The sequence below is a fragment of the Haliotis rufescens genome, unplaced genomic scaffold (genome assembly GCF_023055435.1).
Source record: "Haliotis rufescens isolate VD_foot unplaced genomic scaffold, xgHalRufe1.0.p SCAF_4, whole genome shotgun sequence".
Classification (NCBI taxonomy): Eukaryota; Metazoa; Mollusca; class Gastropoda; order Lepetellida; family Haliotidae; genus Haliotis; species Haliotis rufescens.
In genome coordinates, this window is record NW_025964112.1 from 52,564,702 (window position 1) to 52,578,240 (window position 13,539).

The 13,539-nt window shown below is 39.5% G+C and overlaps 1 long non-coding RNA gene across 1 annotated transcript; it reads right to left on the reverse strand.

Annotated features, from left to right (window-relative positions):
- Positions 1–3,275: 3,275 nt before the first annotated feature.
- On the reverse strand, positions 3,276–5,548 carry LOC124110993. Its single transcript, XR_006857363.2, has 2 exons — positions 5,462–5,548; positions 3,276–4,118 (listed from the first exon to the last, which is right to left on the reverse strand). It is a non-coding gene; the product is annotated as an uncharacterized LOC124110993 (long non-coding RNA).
- Positions 5,549–13,539: the final 7,991 nt, after the last annotated feature.

Here is a 13,539-nt window from a genome sequence, read left to right on the forward strand (position 1 = left end):
GACATCGGGCGCTTTGTCCTGATGGCAGGCTAGTCAGTAATGAATCGGGTTTTTTTGTCTTTGATTATTCTTTCGGTGCTTTGATTGGTCTGATTCTGTCGCTGTCATGGACTATCAATAAAGGCAATGCAAAACCTGGCCTGAAGCCATACTTACCAAAGTTAAATATGTTATGAATTATGTATGACTAATAAAACGACTCTAACTTTTTATATTGTAAAGTTTTTGTATAAAAATAGGGAGGCTTTTTTTTATCCTCGGTTGCTGTAGGGGACAGGGATTTTGTTGAAAAAAAAATTGTCCCCGAAAAATAATTGAAAAAAATAATCATGCTCCAGACTTCAATAAGTAAAAGAAATTGTCAGCTACGAAAAAGATATTGTAGCAAGATTTTATTTTTGTTGAAAATATATTTAGGCGTATATTTTTAATGAAAATATATTTGGTTTAGCAGATGTAACTGAAAAAATATCTACCCTCTATGCAAAATTCCCCAACCCTTACCAAGAATATCAATGACAAATAGTCTGTCCCTTATTAACATAGAACCCATATATGGGCTTGGTGGTATAACCGTGAGGATAGGGGTTAGAACATGTCTTCAGCGACCCATGCTAGTCATAAGAGGCACTATGCCTGCCATAAGAGGCGACTAACGGCATCGGGTGGTCAGGTTTGGTGACTTGGTTGATGCATGTCATCGTATCCCAATTGCGCAGATCGATGCTCATGATGTCAATCACTGGATTGTCTGGTTCAGACTCGATTTTTTACATACCGCCGTCATACAGCTGGAATATTGCTGAGTGCGGCTTTAAAAAAACAAACAAACAGACTTGGTGGTCTGTTGTCTGTGAGGGAACCAGAGATACAACTTGAAATTTGGATTTGACCAAAAACTTACAAACGTTACTTGGCTGAGAACACTCGTCGAAACACTGCAAACTTGAGATCCAAAACACGACAATGATACCCGTATAAAACATATCACCATCAATTAACTATTACCGTATTCGACGTAATAAGCGCCCCGCTCTAATAAGCGCCCACGGTGACATTTGCTGATATATTGGCTGGTGAACAATCCCAATTAGCACCCCTTCCGATTAATCAATGTACACAAGACTAATTTATTCGCGTATAATACGCACTCGTGTGCTATATGCACCCTTAAATATGGGCAATAAAATTCTGGAAAAATATATCTGTCGTACATAAACATTTCAGGCTGTGAGCATAACCATGAAATTTATCTTTCAACTCTGTTTTTTTTCACCAAAATAATATTCTAATCAGAGCACCCTATTTCTAATTTTGAGAGCGCCCTGGGCGCTTATTACGTCGAATACGGTACTTGTTTGTTTCATGTTAAGCCACCATCGGACATATCGAACATGCTAACAACGAACTGACGGATATTACGGATATTATTGTTTTTTTTTATTCCCGGCCATTTGCTGTATATATGCTTATAACGAATAAAGAAATGAATTCGATAAAGAAAAAACTGCCGGGCAAAAGAAAGCTACAGTAAACTACGGTTATACCGAACTAAAATTAGTGGTCCCTTGAAGTTCGTTATAACCGTAGTTTACTGTAGCTTCTTTTACCCGGCAGTTTATTTTTTTCAAATTCATTACTTTTTTGGCTGGAGTTAAACTAGTTCACCATTAACACGTTCTACAAACAAGGCGACAGATGTGTTCTCGCTGTGTACGTGGACTTGTTTATATATGTATGTATCCGGTTTATCCATTACAGGACAGCTGTTGTAACTGAGTGGCATGTGTTGGCGAAATAAACAGGAAACACAAGTGTTTTATGTCCTTATCGCTGGTGTACAAACCAGCTATGGAACATAATCTGTATTTGTTATTTACGAGAGTGAGTGAGTTGGGTTTAACGTCGCTTTGGACAATATTTCAAGTATATTTCACGGCGCAGGGTTGGGGGATAACTCTAATTCTTGTACAAACCCATTCTGGACAATATTCCAGCAATATCACGACGGGGGACACCAGAAATGGGTTTCACACATTGTACCCATGTCGGGAATCGAACTCGGGTCTTCGGCGTGATGAGTGAACGCTTTAACCACCAAGCTACCCGACCACCCCGATTTATATTAAAGAACTGGATAATCATAGCACTATTATTCAGGTCCTGATGCGATTCCTGTATTTGATCCACTCGTCAGACCAAGTTCGACAATGATGCTGTCCATTTCTCTTTCAACCGCCATTTCTTGTTGCCTGTAGCCATCTTCCACACACCGGGCATGGTCACACCATGCTAAGTGAGTGAGTATGGTTTTACGCCGCTTTTAGCAATATTCCAGCAATTTCACGGCGGGGGACACCAGATATGGGTTTCACACATTGTACCCATGTCGGGAATCGAACCCGGGTCTTCGGCGTGACGAGCGAACGCTGTAACCACTAGGCTACTTTTTTTTCATCCTTTCTGTTAGCGGCTGTTAGACATGTATCCACTTGCAATGATATGGTGCGTTGTCTATAAAAAAAATGACTGACTTGGTGCCAAGTTAGTGGAATATTAGAGGTTCAGTTTTCCTGCAGCCATTTGGAGAAATTATCAAAATTCATCGGGCTATGCAAAGTCTCTTCCGTTTAAATGTTGATCCAACTGAAGCGATCATTTTTAGGGGATCAGCCGTACAGACCGTGACCCGTAATGGGATGTCCTCAGATCTGTGTTTAGCGGTAGCGAAAACCAAGATCTGATTTTAATGAGATTGTGATACAACTTAAATACTGTAACAGTTCAAGCGACGTTCAACCAAAATTTACTCGCAAGAATTCTTACAAAGGCAACAAGCCCCGAGGAAACCAACAATAGGGTGCACACATGGTTTCCTTGTTGGGAATCGAACACCCCTGCAAGGACACTAGATTATACTGGTATAACACCCCTACCCTTTATTAGATATTGCGAAGTTTGAGAGTTCACGTGAGAATGCTGACACCTAAAGTCATAACATTCCATTTGCAATGGTTGTTTGTTTGTTAGCTGCTATTCCAGCTATATGACGGCGGTTTGGAAATAATCGAATTTGGACCAGACAATCCAGTGATTGACATCATGAGCATCGATCCACGCAATTGGGATACGATGGAATGCATAAAATCAAGTCAGCCAGCCTGACCACCCGATCCGTTAGTCGCCTCTTACGACAAGCATGAGTTGCTAAAGACTATAATTTCAACCCGGATCTTCACGGAACTCATTTGCTATGTACAAGTAAGCAAGGCAAATTCAAAGAAACATAGACTTGTTTATTTCGTTAAAAGATACATGAGTGTATAAAACAAATGAAAATGTACATTCACAGAGGCGAACACTTACAGTTTACACGTACAAGTACACCAAGCGTGCTGCTTGGTTGATATATAATTATTTTTTAAAAAAACATTTGATTACACATATTGTTTGAAAATCGTGTTTTGTACAGAGTAAATAGGACAAACCAAACAAAAGACCTACTTCTTATACATGACGAAATGCATGGGTTATAAGAATTACCAGTAAGCTCACTGAAAGTCACTGCACAGACACATTGTCCACTCGAATACATCCTGGGTTTAAAGACGGCGAGCACAGGTTTTTGTGAAACCCACTAACACAGGGTTTCGTAAAACCCAAGAGAACCTTTTTTAGTAAAACCTAAGAGAACGTATTTGGTAAAACCCACGAGCACAGGTTTGGTGAAACCACGAGAATGGATTATAATGTTGAGTGAGTGAGTATGGTTTTACGCCGCTTTTAGCAATATTCCAGCAACATCACGGCGGAGGACACCAGAAATGGGCCTCACACATTGTACCCATGTCGGGAATCGAACCCGGGTCTTCGGCGTGACGAGCGAACGCTTTAACCAATAGGCTACCCGACCGCGCCGCCCCCCGATTATAATGTTGCAAAATGCCGAGGATTGTGACAAAGAATGTTTTCGGTTGTTATTCTGTCTGAAGGAATAGCTCAGGAATGTCAAATGATAACCAGATTGTATTTCTGTTACAGACTAGGGAACAAACCAGTTTGAGGGAAACAAGATGTTGGAATGGATAACATTGATTTCCTCCGAGCTTCAGTTTACCCTGAAACAAATAAGGACAAGAACATCAATATTTTTAAGCTGGTAAGTGTTTGTTATTAATGAGGCAATCCATGTAAGTTGGTAAAAGTAAAACAACAACGGAAGGAAATGGTTGCGGAAGTCTTGATTATATTATCCCCCGAAATGGGCAACATAACTGTGAACAATATATGAATGGAGCACTGGAAATCAGTGATGACACCTGGCGTTTGCGAAAAGAAAGAAAGTGAGTGAGTGAGTGAGTTGGGTTTAACGCCGCTTTTAACAGTATTCCAGTTATATCACGGCGTGTCAGCTTAATGTGGGAGGAAAGCCCCAAGTGATGCAGGTCTCAGACGTTTACCACTTCGGTGAAACCCACGAGCACGGGTATGGTGCTGACAAACCTAGAACCATAATCGGGGCAAACCGGGATTCGAACCCACAATCATAGGTTTCTGGCGTGCCCAAGAGACGCAACTCTGCACAGCGAATCGCGGCGCCTTAGACGACTGGGCCACCCATGCCCCCAAAAGAAAGAAAAAAGTACCAATGATATATTTAGAGTTATCAATACATATGCGGGTACAGAAAGTTATGTCTTAAACATATCGAGACACTAGAGGTTTCACGACAATCATTTTGAAACCTAGATATTTGTTTTACTAAAATCATATTTTAGATTTGCTCTCAACTGAACTATGTTTATTTGTCACCACACATCTATGTCCCATTCAGTCACTATTGAAATATAATATCAAATCATTACAATTTTGTTCTTGATGTTATCACATGCGAACATTAATCAGGCTCGTGTGTTCGTTACTCCAACAAACCGAGGTCTGACATTAATCTTTATCAACGTGGATAAAGCAGAGCACCGTTCCACGAAGCGGTCTCAGCGCTAGGGCTATCTTAAGCCAGTGTTAAAGTATGGAAGTTACAATCACCTTAGCGGTAAGATGGCTTTGTGGAACAGGGCCCAGAACAGTAAAATGAATGTCTCACAGTACCAACACACTTGTGGCGAGTTGCCTTGCCTCATAAATGAGTGAGTTCGAACCTATGGTCATAGGTTTCTGGCATGCCAAAGGGACGCAACTCTGCTAAGCCACAGCTAACTGGGCCATGCGTGTCCTCTCATCGTTTTAGGGTGACAATATGAACTTTAACCTTCAGATAACTGCGTAATTAAGGTCCCTGCACAAACGGTTCTTCCAACTCGATTCCACGGTTCTACAACATCTCCTAACCGCTCACTGACTTACTGGAAGGTTGTGAGATTATTTCACGACCATGGGAAACGTAGAAAGACAAGACTAGGATCACATCTGATGTAACATTATGGCGTTATTAATGTCATACCGTGGTTATAATGCTCCACAGGTGAACACCCGAGTGTTGCCGACGAACCATTCAGCATCGCAACCCCCACAGTAATTGGGTCTGGAAAAGAGAATATGCTTATTAATCGTCGTGTGACGTCCGGTGCATCTCGATACACTGTTCGGCACGCATCATATCGGTAGCTTATGTATTGATACAAAACGACACAAGTATATATAATCATGACGTGGTGAATGGTAGGAATATACATTCATTCATTCATTTACTCACTGAAAATTATTATATTCTGCCTGCATGCACATATGCACATCGATATCGATATATGTATCGCATCACGTATAGCATCGCCGCCTTAGTATCGATATATATATCGCATAGTCTCTCGTATCGCGACCTTACAATCGATATATATGTATCGTGATATGCTCACGATATAAGTATCGTTTCGCGACCTATCGATATATGTATCGCATCACGTATAGTATCGCGACCTTACTATCATTCATTCATTCATTCATTCTTTCATTCAATCATTTTGGTTAGGCTACTCTTCATTCCATTGATGATGAAAATGTTGTCTTAAGATGTCAAGTGTCGCGTTCCCCTGTATCGTATCTCGACCTATCGATATAAATATCATACTGTGACCCTACTATGGATAGATGTATCGTATCGCGAATATATATCGCATCGACTATCGTATCGTGACCTTACTATCGATATGTATCGTATCATGCTATCGATATAAGTATCGTTTCGCGACCTATCGATATATGTATCGCATCACGTATAGTATCGCAACCTTACTATCAATATCTGTATGTGTCGGACAGTCCATTTTATTCATTCTTTAAACATCGGAAGTACAACAAGACGGCAGTCGTCATCCATAACTCCGCTATCTTTGCAAGTTTCTGTGAAAACTAGCCAAACACATTTGCAAAGGTTTCAGAGAGAAATAAGGAAAGGTTTACACTGGAAACAAAATCTCTTGAACGTGTTCCCATGGAAAAACAGATAACAAATTTCAATTATTCCTGAAAATCCAAGGGTATTTCAGGAGATAATATTTAAATTATATTAGAAAATGTATTAGTTGTGTTTTGAAACGATCACCTTACCTTCATTTGGCCAAATGCAAACATAATTGTACTAGCTCCTCGCAGCGATAGCCCGTTCACGGAGCTCTTTGTACCATCGCTGCCACCAGTCAAAATTCCCCGCTATGATAGGTGGCCCCAACCATGCTTGGAGTTTAACCCCCTGGATGCCAGAGGGACATATATGTCCTTCCTCTACAACCCTCACTTTGAAGTCGAATAAAATTCAACATACATCATGCACACTAATACACATCACAGTTTTGAATAAGGTGGGAGATTCCCTGTTCTGTGATATTATTCATTTGCTTTTTAGGCCAAGCAAAAGTACAAAAAATGACCATGAAAATTAGGTACTTCGTAAATGTCGCCATGTTTTACACATTACTAAATCACCACTCGCCGCGTTATTTACAGCATGTTCTGGAATCTAAATTTCGGATATTTACTCGGAGAAATGAATTTCAAAAATAGCATATTAGTGATCACGGGTATCTGTCCTTTATGAAATCACCAATGATCATTCAAAAACGTCTCCGATAACCCTAGAATCGTTTAGAATGTTTCGGAAAATACGCAAACACGAACGCCGAAGTGAACTTTCCGCCATATTGGATAGTGTTTACAAAATCACGTTTCAGGTACACCGGTTATGAAGCGCCTGAAACATCCCGTATATTCCAAACTTTGCTGCGATACACACATCCTTGAATTCCTCATACATTTTAGAATCGAATGAACAATGGTCTTTGTCACCAATACGAAGTGGCTGGATGAAATCAAGCAATATAAGTCAGGTGTGAAAACGAACGCTGTGCTCGAAACACTGCACTTGTTTGAAGTGTAAACAAAGCAAAATACAGATTTTACACACTGTAGCATTTTCTCCTATTTTGAGCTATCCATTCGTCTATTCGTTCAAAATATTGGCTCAACATTTGCAGAATAGTCATGGGAAGAGAATCGTAGGAAGAAATAGGGAATTTAAAATAGATACATTGACAACTTCTGTTGAAAATATCAAATCATTGCAAAGTTACCGTCCTGTGTGACGCCATGACTGACGCAAAATCACGCACAACGACAACGGTATTTATCGGAATTTCTGACTATTTCGGTTTGTTCCAATGAAAATTATAACAACAAATAACAGTACATAGATTGTCAGAATGTTTCTGATTACTTACATGTCACATTTATGTAAATACAATCCCTGAATCAACGAAAGTCCCCTCGTAAAATCCCGCGTACTGTTGACAGTGAACACGCCATTTTGTAAAAGTAGGTCACAGGTAGTGATGTCATACGTCAACATTGTTGTACATATTTGGTAATTTCTTTGAGGTGAAGGTCTTTGAATGAGAGTGCACACGATCATTGTACCATGCTGTTTACAGTTTCAGTTATGATGCAGATTTTGCATATATTTTATACATTTTTTCACACAATTAGATTCTAATTTCACTTTGGACATTTGTCAATGTTCAAAATGATATCATACGTAAATATCGGCCACAACATGTATGAAGGAACCTTGATAATCTCCTGTTTGTTTGAACATTGTTTACATAACAATTGATAGGTTTTTAGTGTCGCATACGATATTTCTTTCCTTTGGACAAGTGTTACAAGAAGTGTAAATGTAACTGCAGCATGTACGCATTTCTTGGGATGTGCAATAGTCAATATTATAAGTTCATATTAGCAATGTCCATGAATAGCCGTTTCATTTTATTTTATAACTAAAACTGAATATATTACTTTTACAAAACAAATTCGGTAAATATATGCACACATTTCTGAAAGAACTGTCTTGGTCTTGGAACTGTTTTTGATGTCGTTTGATACACAGAACAGTGATATCTAACGATTCGCTAGGTGCGCGTTAGTCACACACATTTTACGAATTATTCTTCTCGTTTTGCATTATATAATCAATGGGTTCATTCTTTTTTCAATATTGTGATCACGGGATATTAAACTGTTGACTTAATTTCTCCAGAAATTTTTAAAATTTATAAAATAAAATCCATGCCAGGTACCCCGTTTGTTCAACCTTATACGATTAGCCTGATAATTCTATACCAATATGATAGTGCTTTCTTCGCATCTTTTATTGTTCCATTCTGAGACGAGATGAAGAGAAATACTAACATGATAATGAACAAATATATGTCCAATACTGAATATAATTTTGGTTGTTTTGAAATATTCTTTTGTGAATTTCATAACGTAAATTGATGCCAAACAGGTGCGTGTCCTGTCCAATTAAGATACACGATAAACTATCTAATTGTTTACATATTCAAGACATTATTTACTTGGTGAAAGCAGTAATTTTATGTTGTGTCGAAAAAGCGTCAAATTCCAAACCATGAACGAAAATTATGGGAGATATATATAAATCAAAATACCAGTGTCGTCTTTCTCCGACGTTATCAAAGACATAAAACCAGCCATGACGTCAAAAGGAATGGTGTTATTTTGGGATATTTCATTACATTTGATGATAAAGCTAGTGCTCCATTAATAATGGTGCACCATAAGTCAAATTACACTTACACACTCAGGAGAATGTTGGAATATAAGGACTAAGTTATAGGTTAGGTAGGGCCATCCATTTCTCTATTTACCTCTTTTTTATGAAGTACGATTTCATCATTTCTTGTGGGTTTTATTTATAAGAAAACGTATACAGTTTCAATATCGATATTTGTGTTGGAATAGTTTGGTTCCTCGTGAACGAAACACAACGAAAATACATTGTCCTTACCAACAGCTAATTCTCACCAATTGACCTGAGTTACAATAACCTAGTGCTCAGCATAGCGGATTTATGCCCCCTTTTCTTTGTACGCATGTAACCTCTCGGTCGCCTTTTGACGTCATAGAGAAAAATCAGTTTTCGTCATTTACGGCATGCTATTTTTGGCATTGAATGTATGTCGTTACACATACGCATATAACTCCATTTGATATATAGTTATGTCGTTCAGATATTAGGCAGTATTTTGTTCGCTGACAGTTTCCGTAAAGCTTCGAAATAAAAAAAATCGTCGCACAGTACTTTTATCGATTTACGATAAAAAGCGGAGAAATTTACTGTTTTTCAACGCAGAATAAATTCTCGGACAACACTTAGAAGCGTATTTCTTTAAAACCGGTTTAATATTTGCAGTTAACTTAACACCATCAAATAGGAAATTTAATATTCTCCACCTCTGCGTAAGTTTATAGCCAGAGGTAGATCCAGTGCCGCGTGAGCGCAATTCTCGCACAACCTTCACTTTTCCGATCTTAGGAAAATGTGCGTCAGAAAAAAAACTCGGCATCCAGAGGGTTAACTCGCAACAAAATGACCGTTATGTTTACAAACAAGTGAGGATTGCCGTGACGCCGAATACACTGACCCCTGCTAAATTACTTTCTTTGTTTGTCAATTTGAATTTCTATTTCATTAAAACTATCATGTTGTTGATATTTATAAGAATGTAAGGGAGAAGTTGGTTGATTTTCCGTTAGTCTGCAATCTCGAACCAATCTGATTATACAAACAACAAAGTAAATTCATCTGGAAAACATGGTCAGTCGTAAACCTTTTCAAAATTCACTTTGATGGCATTCTCAAAGACATAAACAAAAGTATGAACGTTTCTACATTTGGGGTTAGAGGCCAAATTTCAAGATTCTTGAAATGGCCGCGCCCACGCTGGTGTCAGCGATGTTACCGAGAGTGTAACGAAGGTGTCACGCGCTGGGAAGGAGCTGGATAATTTTAAAAAGTGCCATAACTCATCTTCCCGAGGCAAGGGAGTGAACTGACTGTAAAAATATGGAAACTGGACCTTTACAGTGAGTTTACGCTCTAGCCTCGGGAAGAGGTAACACTGTCAAATACATTAATTCTCGATGGCGGTTTTCACCACATAATGATGTGTTCACAACATCATTAATAATGGTTTCCAGGGAAACGCTTCAATATTGGCGGTACTGTGCATTAAGTCCAAAATATTAACAAGGGCAATAACTCAATATTAAGTTTCGATGCTGACTTTCGAACTGCAACAACATATTCATCCCTTAATGGTGTATGTCAAATGTCAAACTTGTATCCATGAAAACGTGGCCCCATTGGAGGACATTTTCACAGAGTGCAAAATATCAAGCAAGGGCCATAACTCTGTTTTCGAACTCGATCAACATGTTCATCCCGTCAATGATGAAAATGTCATCTTTGTTTCCAAAGCGGTTTCCGAATAAAGATGCCCCCATTGACGGAGACTGAACCTGCACGTGCATCCCTGTCCCTACTCCGTGCACGGTGCCGGTGGGGTAGCACAGTGGTTAAGCGTTCGCACGTCACCCTAAAACCCGGGTTTGATTCCCCATATGGGTACAATGTGTGAAGCGCCCACCGTGATATTGCTGGAATATTGCTAAAAGCGACGTGTAAACTCCGTGCAAATGGCGGGGGATACTACTGTGCAGGGGTTTCACCATCTTAATTACGACAGTCAGTGCATTTTGAGTAAAATACTTGCCTGCATGTAGCAAAAGGATTATTTGAACATTGTGAAAACCGGCATGGATTGAGGTAACAGCGAGTTTGAATTTCTCCGTTTGGACATGGCGAGATTGGGATCCGTCTTCCTGAAATAGAAAAAAAAGATACGTGTTCAAATCCACACAAACAGTATGCTGATATCCCTAAGCCGCACTTTAATGTGTTTGTTTGTTGTTAAATGCCGCATTCAGGAATATTCCAGCTATATGATGGCGGTCTGAAAAAATAATCGAGTTTGGACCCGATAATCCAGTGATTGACATCACGAGCCTCGATTCACGCAATTGGCATACCATGACATGCATACCGTGATATTGCTTGAATATTGCTAAAGGCGGCGTAAAACCATACTCACTCACTGACTACAAGTCCTCGGAGCACAGTTTTGTGAAGGAACCCATCAGAGTTACCTACATACGTGGTGGGTGAGATGAGATGGGGTTTAACGTCGCGTTGACGTATGTTGCACTTACATAGCGACATGCATGCCCGGTTGAGTGTGTGTATGTGTGTGTGGCTTATTGTACCCGTCCGGATTTATGATAGCCCACTAAGATACGTTGCTGAAGTCTAACATGGATACGCCACTAAGACACAGTAAACGGACTCCGAGCCGACCAGTCCTTGTTTTATCCCCTTCATGCCGAGCGCCAGACAGGGCAACAACAAGTACCACTTTTTAACGTCTTTTGATATGACGCGGCCGGGATCGAACCATCCAACATCTGGGCATTCGCTCTAACCACTAGACCACGGCGGTTATATTTAGAGATACAATTATGTGTTCGTTATTGGTTCTTCATAGAATAATGTAGCAATGAATAACACAATATAATATAAAATCAACTTCAACAAAACATTATCTTGAAATCTACGAGACCGCTGTTGGAAGCGAAAGAGTAACCGCTGATCAAGTAAGAAGAATGGCGCTTTGCGAAACGATCAGTCACGATTGACGAGTTAAATGAGACAGCTTATAACGAAATATTTTCAAGAGAATAACAAACGGCAAGAAGCGATATTAACTCCATAAATGACCATCTGTCATTATTCTGCCTTGTCAATGTGGAACTAACGTAAAAGGGACGTCAACAGTTTGTGTTCGGGCTAGAGATTTACGATAAAGGGAGACAATTTGCATTGAGGTAACTCTTGTATAATAGTTCCGTCAAACTGTTATGTTCACTGCAGTGTATTATCAAGTGTTATGTTCACTGCAGTGTATTGTCAAGTGTTATGTTCACTGCAGTGTATTGTCAAGTGTTATGTTCACTGCAGTGTATTATCAAGTGTTATGTTCACTGCAGTGTATTATCAAGTGTTGCGTTCACTGCAGTGAAATATCACGTTTTATGTTCACTGCAATGCAAATATCAATTTTCTCAACTTCAGAAAACTCAGTCTTTCACCCTGAAGTATATAATAGATACATTCACTTACCTGAACACACAGTTAAAACCGCGATCACGAATACAACAAAGGTCTTCATATTTCGTATCTTGTCCTTCCACAAATCCACGAAGCAGTGTGCTATGCTATCACGATCCACCTTTATATCCATCCTGAAGGATGCTGACTTTGTTTACCTGTGACAGGTGGGACATACGTCACAGATAACATGACGCGCCCTCCAGGTAACCCGTTGTTATTATCCTTGATTTCTTATCTGTGTTTAGATTGGTCCATGTTTGCGTTTACGGCTCTAGATTGAGCACTAATTACTCATGACGGACGTGCTCTGACCCTCTGTGTAAGTGTCCGTGCATGTCAGCAACATGTTTCTATGACGGACATATCCTGGTCCTGTTAACAAGTCGGACAGTTAACTGATGATGTTCTGTTTGTAATGGTGACATTTTCACAAATGGACATATAACTCGGTAAAATGTACGGTAAAAAATATTCTTAATTTTTACGACTTTTTCCAAACAAGGATGAAGAGATGGTTCTATTTTATGAAAAGGTCGGTATCCGGTGCAGAACAGCAAAATTTGAGTTAAAATTAAAAGGTATTTTTTAACAGTGCTTAAAATATTTTAAAATCCCAGGGGCGGTTTGGCAATTAGACATATAAACCGTGAAATAAAGTTCAAATCTATAAAGTTAAATAAAAATAATTATATAAGGGGATGTCTAATAGAAGCGTTATAAAAAAATATATGCTAAAAGCAGAGTCCATTGTACGGTTTCGACTCCATCGTGAGCATGTGTTTATGAATCACTATCAAATTGTGGTGATACCAGGTGTTCGGGAAAAGGTGAGCGTATCCTGCCATTCGTGACCAACTCGTGTTACTTCGGGACAAGCCGACGGAAAGGGGCGAGTGGTGACGAATGCTCTCGTGGTCATTCTTCTTGCAGGTTACGGAAAGGGGCGAGTGGTGACAAATGGCCCCACCGGTAGCCCCTGTACTCCCTGTAAAGGTCTTGGA